The sequence below is a fragment of the Cupressus sempervirens genome, chromosome 7 (genome assembly GCF_028749045.1).
Source record: "Cupressus sempervirens isolate cs-2001-9-10 chromosome 7, ASM2874904v1, whole genome shotgun sequence".
In the NCBI taxonomy this organism is placed as follows: Eukaryota; Viridiplantae; Streptophyta; class Pinopsida; order Cupressales; family Cupressaceae; genus Cupressus; species Cupressus sempervirens.
The window spans coordinates 231,411,610-231,423,171 of record NC_143124.1 but is presented as its reverse complement, the minus strand read 5'-3'; the positions used below and the strand labels follow the sequence as shown (position 1 = coordinate 231,423,171).

At 35.5% G+C, this 11,562-nt stretch overlaps 1 pseudogene; it reads left to right on the top strand.

Moving 5' to 3' along the window:
- Nucleotides 1–8,008: 8,008 nt before the first annotated feature.
- Nucleotides 8,009–10,828, top strand: LOC149546355 (protein ACCELERATED CELL DEATH 6-like; annotated as a pseudogene).
- Nucleotides 10,829–11,562: the final 734 nt, after the last annotated feature.

The window sequence follows — 11,562 nt, the reverse complement described above, 5'->3', positions numbered from 1 at the left end:
CAATGCCACCCAACCCTTAAATAGTATGGGCGCATCAAGTGCAGGCATAGGACCTACACTAGCAACAACAAGAGACAACTGATCCTCATCCCTAGTCCTAGCACCTAGTTATGATTCTCTTTGTGTTGGTGCCCAGTGGGTTCCTGAGAATCATGGTGGTTGGGGGCAAGGGAAAGAAGAAACATCTCTGTTAGCAAGTGATAGGAAGCTAGTTTATGGTGTTTCTATTATGAGTAGCCCTTTTAAGGAAGACATGAAAATTCTTGTGAACGCCATAAATAAGAGAGAACTAATGAGATTACAAATATGAGTTCATGAATTCAAATAAAGCTTCTATCATTTGAATCATAACAGTGATACAATATAATAGCAAATCATATTTAAGAATGTAATGTTTTTACATGAACTAATACTGGAATTAAATCACTAGCGCATCTAGTCTTTTTGGATATGAAGATCTAATGGAATCCAAAATTGTTCTATGTAGAATATCATTGGGTTTATTTACACTGGAAATTGTATATGATTCTATATCTTCAACATAAGATTGGGATGACTCAATTCATTTGTTCATTTTTTTGGTTGGTTTTTTCTTTGTATGGAGCAGACTCTATATAAGTCAGAGGCCAAAAGAATTGGAATAACGTCTCTTCCAACAATGGGATGCCTATCAGTAACCATCAACCCCTTCAAGCATGGCAGTAATGATTGTGTGGCCCATCTTAGGCAACAGTAAAACACAAGGTTCAATATCTCATGACTCAAAAGGGAGTCAAAGACTCTTATTAAGAATTTGAAGAAAAGGGGTGATGTCTCTACCAAGTTAATGCAGCCCCTATAAATCTTCTACAATTTCTTCAAAGGCCTTAAAATAAGTTAAATCATAGTAAGAGGGCAATAGAGAGTTAGAGATTACAAAGATATTAGGGCACTACAATAAAAGCACACTAATTGAGAAGAATAAATTGTTAAAAGTCCTAAAATCTGATAAGATTGACCAAGATTTGATAATAGAGAGGTGTAATGATTAAATACATAAATGCAAAAGGCAATCATCAAATGACTATTAGATTGCAATCATAAGGATGAAAAAGATTTCATACAATGTTATAATAGGTCAAATCATAGAGAAATGACTAGATCAAGTCAATAAGATACATTGTTTAACATTAAATGCAAGTGGTAAATAAAGATAATGAGAAACACTCTTAGAAAAGACTACAAAAACCTTTATGGTTTTCAAGAGAGAGTAGCTGCCATGAATGTAGCAGTAGAGAAACCATGATAAGAATGAACGACAGTCTACATTCAAATTAGAGCCAAGGGATATGTGACTATTCCATGAATGATCAAATTAGCCAAATTAATAGAGAGATTTTCCATCTACAAAGGGAAAAAACCAATGATTCTTATCAAGCACTCAAGATGGAAAATTTCCAACAGCTATTTATAATTGGTGCAAATCTTGTGGAGGACCCATCATTGAACTACCTTGTTGGGGTGGGTTGGTTCACTGGGGGGCTTGACTTGAATGGTAATATTGATGATGCAACAACAATGCATAGCTTTTTTTCTGAGATTGACTGAATTGGTGAAGTATTTGTATGTAAATTATACAAGGTATAAGGAACAGCTCTTCTTACAAAAAATGGATTTTTCAAAAAGTAATGATATGTTGTGGATATGGGTGTAGTCATCTTACGGCAAAGTGGAGGTTCTAGTAGCATAAATTTGTATGGTTGGAGAATAAACCAATGAAAGGCCATGTATTTAATTTTTTTTCTAAGCAAGCACTATGATAGAGCCCAATTTTGTGCATGATTTTTAATGACTAAAAATTAGATTTATTTATGTGGTTACATTAACATCTAGCTACTTACACAACCCCTCTACAAATGTAGTTTCTTTTCTAAATGAAGCATAAGACATCTAGGTTATCTCTCCAGGCTGAAATAACCTAGTCTCTGCTAGAAACCCTCTATTACATAAGTTACAAGATTATTCTCAAGATAATACTCTCTAAGTATAAATAAGTGATCCCAGGTAAAGAAGTGGCAGCCGGGAGGGCTGAAGTGTTGGCATTTGAACCACCCTCATGGTTTCTAGAAGTGCAACAACGGATAGATGGAAATGAATAATAATGCTATTGACTCTATGGGGCTAGGAAGGAAGGGGGCTTAGAGGGGATGGAAATGATGTAGGAAGCAGTGGTGTTGACAGATAGTTTGGAACTATTGTTGTTCCATTCAAGTAAGAACCAGTTATACAGAGTTGGTCCACCACCAAAAATAGGGTGAGGCATAGCCATCATTTAGGTAAGATAGCCCCTCTCATTTCCAGCAGGCAAGCTAACTTTATTCTATAACAATAGAGTAGTTATCCACCTTTGTCATTGAATCCATCCACTCATCCGGTGGGAGAAGCATGGCTCTGTGGTTTTAAATAGAACATGCCATTGTAGGAATTAATCTCAGTTAAAATTACTTCAAGACAAATCCATTTAGTAGCAACATGTCGCACAGATTATCTTACATACGAGAGGATATGTTTCTATAATCCACCATAATTTGGTGCATTGTAATCCACTTGAAATATACGATGCATTGCAATAAAAATATTTTAACATATATTATTCCTAAATTAGCTGATACCTTACATCTCTGCTTCAATCCTTTGTGTATGTATTTTCCTACATAGGCATAGGTTCCCAATAGAAACAATAGCTACAAGACAGCTAAGTTCCTTCTGAAGACTGAAATAAAGCTAGAATAGAGGACAAATACCAACTAAACTCCTTCCATTTGGGCCCTGCTAAGATCTATTCTATTAGATAAGCCAAAGTGGAAAATCTAAAATACCACTCAGACTCCAATTAGTTAGCTCGCATTTTCCATTATTGATGGTGAGCAGTACTTTCATGTTCAAATCAATAAGTAACATAAACATATATATTATGTTAATGAACTATGATGAAATCATAATTTTAAATTTTAAATACCAAACCAATCCATATGCATCTCTGAAGTTGTACAATCAAGCAACTTCAAAACATAGATCAATAAAGCTTTATGAAGTTTCCCTACAAAACTTACTATTTGAGACAAAGCAAGATGATGTTGTAGAGGATATCATCAACTAATTTGTATTTGTCTTGACCTAATTTTCCCTAGGAATTGACGTGCAATAAACCTACAAGACTTATTGTTTGAGACAGAGAAAGATGATGTTGCAGAGGATATCATCAACTAATTTGTATTTGTCTTGACCTAATTTTTCCTAGGAATTGACGTGCAACAACAAAATCATCTTCTGAAATTTTACATTATGCTCGTTGGTAAACCTAGTTGTCAATGAACAAATGAATTTATAATTAATTTCAGTATTCAAGCATATTATGACAATATTAATTATTAAATTATAAACCTTTATTATACTTGTGTCTTTCATGGATGACAACATGGCATATGAAAGGGTGGCAATTGTCAATTGTTGGCCCAAAATTTCTAAGATTAAATATGGTTAAAATTTTTTAAAAAGACCTACAGAATTACTAATTGAATTAGAACTAGTCAAATTATGTGCACATGTTGAAAGCTATAAAAAATTGGAGAAAATACTCTATGAATAGGAACAATTCAAAATGACTTTCCACATACTAGTAAATTAATTATAAAACTATTAATTATAAAACCAGCATTATTCTTCAACAGTTCAGTGGGCAGCTATTAAGTCTTCAGGGCTCTGTGGAGCTCTTTGGGTCCAAATCACCTATTCAGATATATGCGTTCAGTGGTCTTTGTTGATTTATTTAGGGTAGTTTTTCTAGTGCTGTTTGTTTTAGTTCCAATTTTATGAGCTGATATTCTTAGACTTTGTGAACGTTGGTGAATACCTAGACAATTCCCTTATTATTTTAAATCTAATGCTATAATAGAAACTTTCTATCTTAATCAATGTTTGAGTTCTAAGATGCCATTATGACACCTAATTAAAAAGTAAAAGACTAAAAATTGTAGCCCATTGTGGAATCAACTACCTACAGTTCTACACAATATTCCTATTGTTAATAGCACATCACTAGACTCATAGGAAGAGGCTTAGGGTAAAAATAAATTAAGAGAGGCAAAACAAAAAACATAATCAATCTCTATAATAGGATATCAAGGCATGGTATAAGATGTGAAATGGATGGGAAAAGAAAACAACTTACATTTGTTTCTTTTTCAACATGAATAATTAATCGATGCTCTTAGAGTATGAAGATCATTTCCAAATCTAAGCTCCAAACCCAAGTGAAAAAGCACACTTGTCAGTATCTCCACAATTAGACCACTGAGAAACTTCTATATGACATATGATGCCAAGTTCTCGCAAGTCCTAAATTATTTAAATACTTTTTTTTTCCTTTTAAATGAAACACCAGATGCCATTACATGAATTTAGAAAAGAAAAAAGTACAGAGATATCCCATTTTGCATCCAACTTCTGACTAAGCTATCCAATCATTCTATTAAAACCACCATAACAAAGAATTCAAATATAATGGAAGATGTGTCATAATCGAATCCTTATGTTAAAACCACCATTACATCATATGTTTTTTTTAAGACAACCAAAATGAAGCCCAAAAGTACTCTGAAGAATCCACCAAACTAGCGTAAGAAAGTGCAGATGAAAATAAAAGGATGTCACTAGCCGCTATCCTTCTACGAATATGTTGTCTTATAGAATTTTTAATTTGTATAATTGGAAAAAGTTTGTCATGAGGTCCTCAGGGGTAAACTAGTACCTTAGAATACCAAAAAAAAAGGGAAAATTCCATATTAAATATTTGGAAAAAATCAATTGAAGAATCTAGAGGCTGCATACTCTTACAAGAGGATACTAGAAAAGGGCTATCAGATGCTGCTGCCCCACATGACCACATTTTACTACAGATTTCAGTGTAATCACTAAGGTAGAAAAGTTGTTAGAGCTCATTAAATGAAAATATGGGGCTATCTGAAGGTTGAATATGAAATTTTCATTAAAAAGCTTGTATGGAGAGATAAAATGGCTTTAATGTGTTTGGATTACAATGCAAATGGAAATTTGGAAGAGGTGTAGAGAAGAAATGTTGGGAAGAAGATGGAACCATTGGGTTGCACTTGAACTGTTGAGTGTCTTTCGCACCAGAAAGTTCAGTTAGAGTGACTATTCATATTAAAGCTTTTAAGTAGACAACACTACATGTGGCAAACTCTTTCTCACAATGCTCACTAAGCACTTCCTTACCGTCCAATTAAGAGAATGCATTTGAAACTTAACTGCCAAGGTTCATACTTTTTTCAACTATAGTAGACCGTAGATCTATGTCGTGGACAAACACATGAACAAGAAAATAATAGAACAACAAAATGGCTAAATGCATAAATGAAAACCCTAAGACATGGATATTAGGGTGTTCTCTTGTAGTGGAGACTGAATCTACCTAGACAACATAGCCAACTCCAATTGTATACCAACAGAAAATGTGGAATTAATATTTAGGAACCCAGATGAAGGCACACGATATTGCTTCCCTACATAGCCAATTGCTTGTGGATATCTCTCCTCTTGCAATGTAGTACCCTGGAAAAATCTACAGTAAAATACTCCTAAGAAAAATATATATTTAGTTAAAATTCTTAGACACACAAACAGTTTGCATGCTTGACAGTTGGAGGAGGAACATTAATTGTCTTCTAGAATTCAACCAAGTGCCCTTGCTTTCTGACCATGGTGTCTAGGTGAGGAAAAAGCAATGCATAGTGAGATGTGCAAAGGGGCATTCCATCATTCTGTCAAACACGCCAAGTGTTAAAGATAATCTATAAAAATGACAGTTCAAACACATTCCCTAACATCAATAGTCACAACACTTGGTCCTACGGCAGGCAACTAGAGATTCCACATGGGATGTTCATGATGATTCACCTGCTCTGTATGCATGAGCTATTAATGATTGACCTGCCACCAGCGAACTCTGATTGTCTGATTCTTCACATTGCCTTGATTCTACATTTGGCTGATAATCACTTCTTCTCTCACATAGAAATATGTGAAGCCTCTACTTTGGCCAATGAAAATGTGACAGCAAGCATTTTACACAGATAATAATTAAAGATCGATAATGTTTCCTTAGAAAACATAGAAGATAAATATCTTAGAAGGAAAATGCAGCAATGTTATTGGCTCTAAATAAAATTATTAATCACTATTTATGGCTTAACCCTCAAAACTAACAATAGTTGATTACCAAAACAAACAAAAAATAGGGATCTGCCATGTATAACTGGTAGCATTTTGCAACACAAAAATATCGGCCTAACTATTGCCTCCTCACCATAGCTCGTGGGTTCTCAGAAAGAAGGCAAGGTAAACCCTTGGCTGAAAATGTCTTCAAAAGTACCACAGGATGTCTTGCCACACCACATTATTAACAAATTTTGTTTGAAAATAAAAAATCACTTATCGTATATATGTCGCACACCTTCTTCGCAGTCGTGTGTGTCTTGATGAAGAGATTGAACCTCATGACTGATAGGGCTCTCTTCCATATGGAAGGCCCCCGGCCTCGTATAGAGTCTACTCACACAAGCAGAGTATCTCAGATCTCAACATCCTTGGTAGCAAACAGACCTCGGCCATGCACAGGTGACCTTTTAATAATCACTAGACCAATATAATTTCCCACCTCTGGAATATCTTGCCATCTAAGACCATTTTGAAAATAGGCAGAGAGATCAAACTTACCTTGTTTTCTTCATCCAGCTTCTTCGATTTGTCCATGTGCAACTTGATCATTTCATTGGCGTCTGGGGAATATATCATCAATATAGAATTATGTATTGGCCACAATACGAAATTTTTATCTCTATAAGCGTTTAGGGTTTTTCTTTTTGGGTATTATTGTTCAACTTGTGCAAGTCTCCTTTCTTTCATAAAACAACACACAAGCAATGATATGTTACAAATCTAGGTTGAGGTTCATTTCTTCAAACCTATAATCTAGTTTGATAACTAGAGGCGTAGTTCATTATATGAATAAATACCTTTTAGAGGAGAAATCTCCTAAATCGTGTCTTAGGGTAAGGTAGCCATTAGTAGTGGAGGTTCCGAATAAATCTTCCAAAACTCCCACGGGCTAGAGCACAAATGAAAGCTAAAAAAAACTTAGCTAAAACCCCTACTATAGAAATAATGCCAATCAAACACAAAAAATTACTTTGTATTTTTATCTAATACACAGATGCATAGAATGTTACCTACTAAAGCATGCAGAGCCAACAATGCCTACCCTAATGCATTTTGTAACATAAACAGAGTTAGAAAACAACCCAAAATAGAGTTAGAAGATTGACCCAAAATATTTATGCTAAATCTCCTACAGTTTCTCTACAAATTCCTGCCTTATCTTCCTCATACTGCTTAATCGAAAGTGCATGGATGAGCCAAAAAAATTACTCGAAATCTCCTACATTTCGTGCACAAATTTGTTTCCCGCTTTCATATTCTTCGTATTTCCTTCATCGAAAATGCACGGTGCTTTTGTCTTCAACTTTAATCAAAGACAATAAAAATATGTTACTATTTTCTATTTAAGATAATTAAAATAATAATTTTGTCTTTAAACAATGTCTTTAAATGCCTCCGTATGTACTAGTGATTTGTTCTGATTCAAGGCCTTAGTTACCCTCAATCCACGTTAAATATTGTATCTGATTCCATCTAAAGAAAAGTTTGTGAGTTCAACCAAACAAATGTAGTGGAAGTCACTTCAAGTCTCTTTAACTAAATTAAAGCATTCTTTGATAACACACGAGACTCGCATTGTCACTTATTCTGGAAGTGTCGATGGAATCTCTTCAAAGTACTTTTTCTTCGACCTCTCATTGAAGGGTATGCCCATTTTCCTAAATCAAATTGTTTAACAACATTATAAAGACGAGTAGTGAAGGCAAGAGCACAGAAATCTGAAGAGATTGCCATGGCGACTGATATTGAGCAGCTCAACGAGGGAATCGATCATGAGGCGTACAACGCCTCACTGAGTCCGAAAATAAAGATAGCGGATGCCCAACTTGCAGAAAAGGTTCTCAAAAGTAGAACACTTGGAGGGGAAAACACCCTTCTCCATTTAGCTGCCGCTGTGGGAAATCTATCATTCGTTCAACAGCTCCCGCGACTCAATTCTCTGCTTGTAAGAGCTACAAATGCTCAAGGGAATGCTGCATTGCACTTGGCTGCTCAGGGAGGCTTTCCTCATGTGGTAAAGCATCTGCTCTAACAAGAACAAAGTGGTGTGGATGTCTTAAACAAGAATAAGGAGACGCCTCTCTTCAAAGCCTGCGAAAGCGGCGATTTAATCACAGTGAAGCAGCTATGTAAAGGGAAAACGCCGAGGCTTCTGCAAAAGACTCTGGACGAGAGAACCTGTTTATGTTGCAATAAACAGAGGAGATTTAAGTGAGTGTTTTGAAAAAATTATGTTTTTATTTGCGTGGATGATAGTATAGTCCTAGTTTGTTAGTAATGGAGGACTTGTGTTTTTAAAGATCGGTTACAAGGTTAAATTCTGAGAGGGAAAACAATGTATACCCTTTAGTTGAAAAGAGAGGACTTAAACCCCATAAGAAAGATGTAAGACCGGGTAGTCTCCTATTATTATAAAATGTCTATACACTCATTTACAGATTGTTCTTTATAATATACTATTAAAAAAAATCTTCCTTAAGATTGATGCAACAATGCCCTCAGACGATCAGTGATTTCTTATTTAAACAACTATCAAACTTTTCGCCAAATAAATATCATTCCATGTCCCAAACTTTCTTCACTTGAAATGAGTTAAGCACGGCTGTCTTTTTTTTACAGTTGTTTTATTCTATTGATCTTATTATTATTTTCAGCTTTGATTTCTTCACTGTTGGTAGCTGTTTTATACATTATACATATGGTACTTCATGGCTTTATTTTCCCTATGTTCACGATTTTGAGTCTTTAGTTGAGGTTTTTATCGCTTGAGCAAAGGGTAAACTAGGCATTCTTTAGCTTTAGCCATTCTTTAACAAGAGCTTCCCAAACTTAAGGTAATGTTGTAGGGTGTCTCTTTTACTGATCTGGTGGACCGGATTCTAAAGTTGCTAGATGCAAATGATTTAATCCAAGAGAAATATAAACATGGAAATACAGCCTTGCATATATCTGTTGCCAGGAACGATGTGTATATAATAAAGCAGTTAATAGAGACTAAAGTACCCCAACTGTGTTACTTTCTTAATGACAACAAAGAAACACCGCTTTGTATGGTGGCGAAACTGGGGCATCTGGAAGCAGTCCAAGAGTTGATAAAGTGGCGGCCAGACGCTGTTGAAATACCGAACAGTTGTGGAGTGAACGTACTGCATTTAGCTGCCCAAGTTAGCCAAGTCAGAATTGTTGAATACTTGAGTAAAAAAGTGTTTTTATTAGACTTGGTGAACAGGGGACTTGACAAGCCTCCAGAGGAAAAGCCCCCCCAAAGTAGAGAAAAAGATGCGGCTGGAGAAACAGATCGTTTTTCAAAGATAAGTGAAGGAGACATGCCTCTGCATATTGCAGCAAGGAAAAAAAGCTTCAATGTAAGTTTCTTAGGAAACAAAACTTTGGTTTATTTCCTTGAAGAAACAATGTACGAGAACTCGATTTGGGTTTGTGTAAGATTTCTTGGCCAGATCTCGTGAACTATTGAAATAGGTAACCATAAAGTGAAGTTAATGAAAGTATTTCCTTTGAAAATACCCAGCAAGGGAAAAGTTTAAATCCTTAAGCATTACTGTTTTTAATGGATTACCATTTCCAATGAACTGAATCTATGTGTGCATTTTGTAGATGGTGAGCTCGTTGCTGCGGATCGGGGGGAATAAACAAATTTGCCCTAAATAAGGAAGGCTTAACGGCCCTGGACATTGTGAGAGAGAACACACAGTATCACGAATCTGACAAGATAATTGTAGTGTTGCCTAGTTATCCTTCGAAGCGCAAGCCTTTCTTGTACAGCGCTCCAAAGGTGAGCGCGGAGAAACATGAGGTTGCAATAAAGACGGTGGACAAAACATTTGACGACAGGCGCAACGTAGAGTTAGTGGTGGCAGTTCTGTTAGCAACAATGTCTTCTACGGCGGCTTTCACTATTCCGGGAAGTTTCGTGATGAAGGTAGAAAAAGGAGAGTCAGATAAGAACTTGGGTGCACCAATTCTGCTGGGATTAGACTCATTTAAGCTTTTTCTCATTTTTTACTGTGTTGCATTTTTTCTGTCGCTCTTCGTGGTGCTGATGTGGCAGATGAATACCCCTATCACAACGGGAAATAAGATACTGTTCCTCTGTGCTACCAACCTTTTGGTTTGTGCCACGTTTGCCTTTACGGCCTATGGCTTCATGGCTGCAATGTACGCAATGCTTGACCGCAAGGCTCACAAGCTGGCTTGGTTCATTCTTGGGGCCTGCTTGATCATATGTGGTTGTGGTAATTTCACCTTTTTCTACATGGTTGGAAAGTTCTGCGTGAAGAAGGCCAGATTTAACCATTTGAATGGTCTACTTCTTTTCCTTCCTGAGCTCGTGGGGGAGTGGGTGTGGATGACACTAGAAAGATAGGGCCTTTTGGACCTGGTGCGCTTGTCCGTACGCAAGTGGCTTGCATTCTTTTACTGCGATCGCCATGAGGATATGGCTAAGAAAGATACGGCTGACAAGGATGAGTCGGAGAAAGATATGGCTACGAGCAACGAAGGAAAACCACTCTCAGTGATTCATAAGGTTTGAAAATTTGTGTTTACGAGTCTTATCATTACTATGTCTTGCAATATGAATATGTGCATTTCATTGGAAGTGAACAGATTATTTATACCTGTGATACAAAACCATGTCAGACACCCGCATGCTTCGAGCTAATTGTATATTTGTATGTATTCTCAATACTCGAGTAGATTTGTTTTGGTTCGATTTTCTTTTGTGAAACCTATAAAATAGATACAAATTAGATTTAATTAATTAATGTTTGATAGATAAGAGGCATTTTATTCACACCTTATGTATATTTTTTCCTTGTTATTAAAGTGTAGTTGTATTTATTTAAGTGTATAAATGTTATATGTCATACAATTAAATCATATTGTAAAAAACATTATGAAGTTAGTAAAAATTGAATTTCTGTTTAGTTTAACTAAATATGAACAGTAAAACTAAATAATTATTCTTGTGCTTTGCACCAAGCATCAATTTTGTCTTGTATACAACTATAAGTATTGAATAACAAAATAGCATATGATGTATTATTTAATCATATAACAGATAAATGCGTTGACTATATTGACTATATTAGTAACATAAATCTGTTTTGATAAATGAAAGTAAAGAGTTGAGCAAAATCAATAATCATAAAGTATTCTTAGCCTTAAATTGCAATGTAGGTTCATGTCAAAAAGTACAATATATGCAATGAAAGTTATAATCATGTAATGAAGTACAATATATGTAATGAACATTGTAGCTCCATG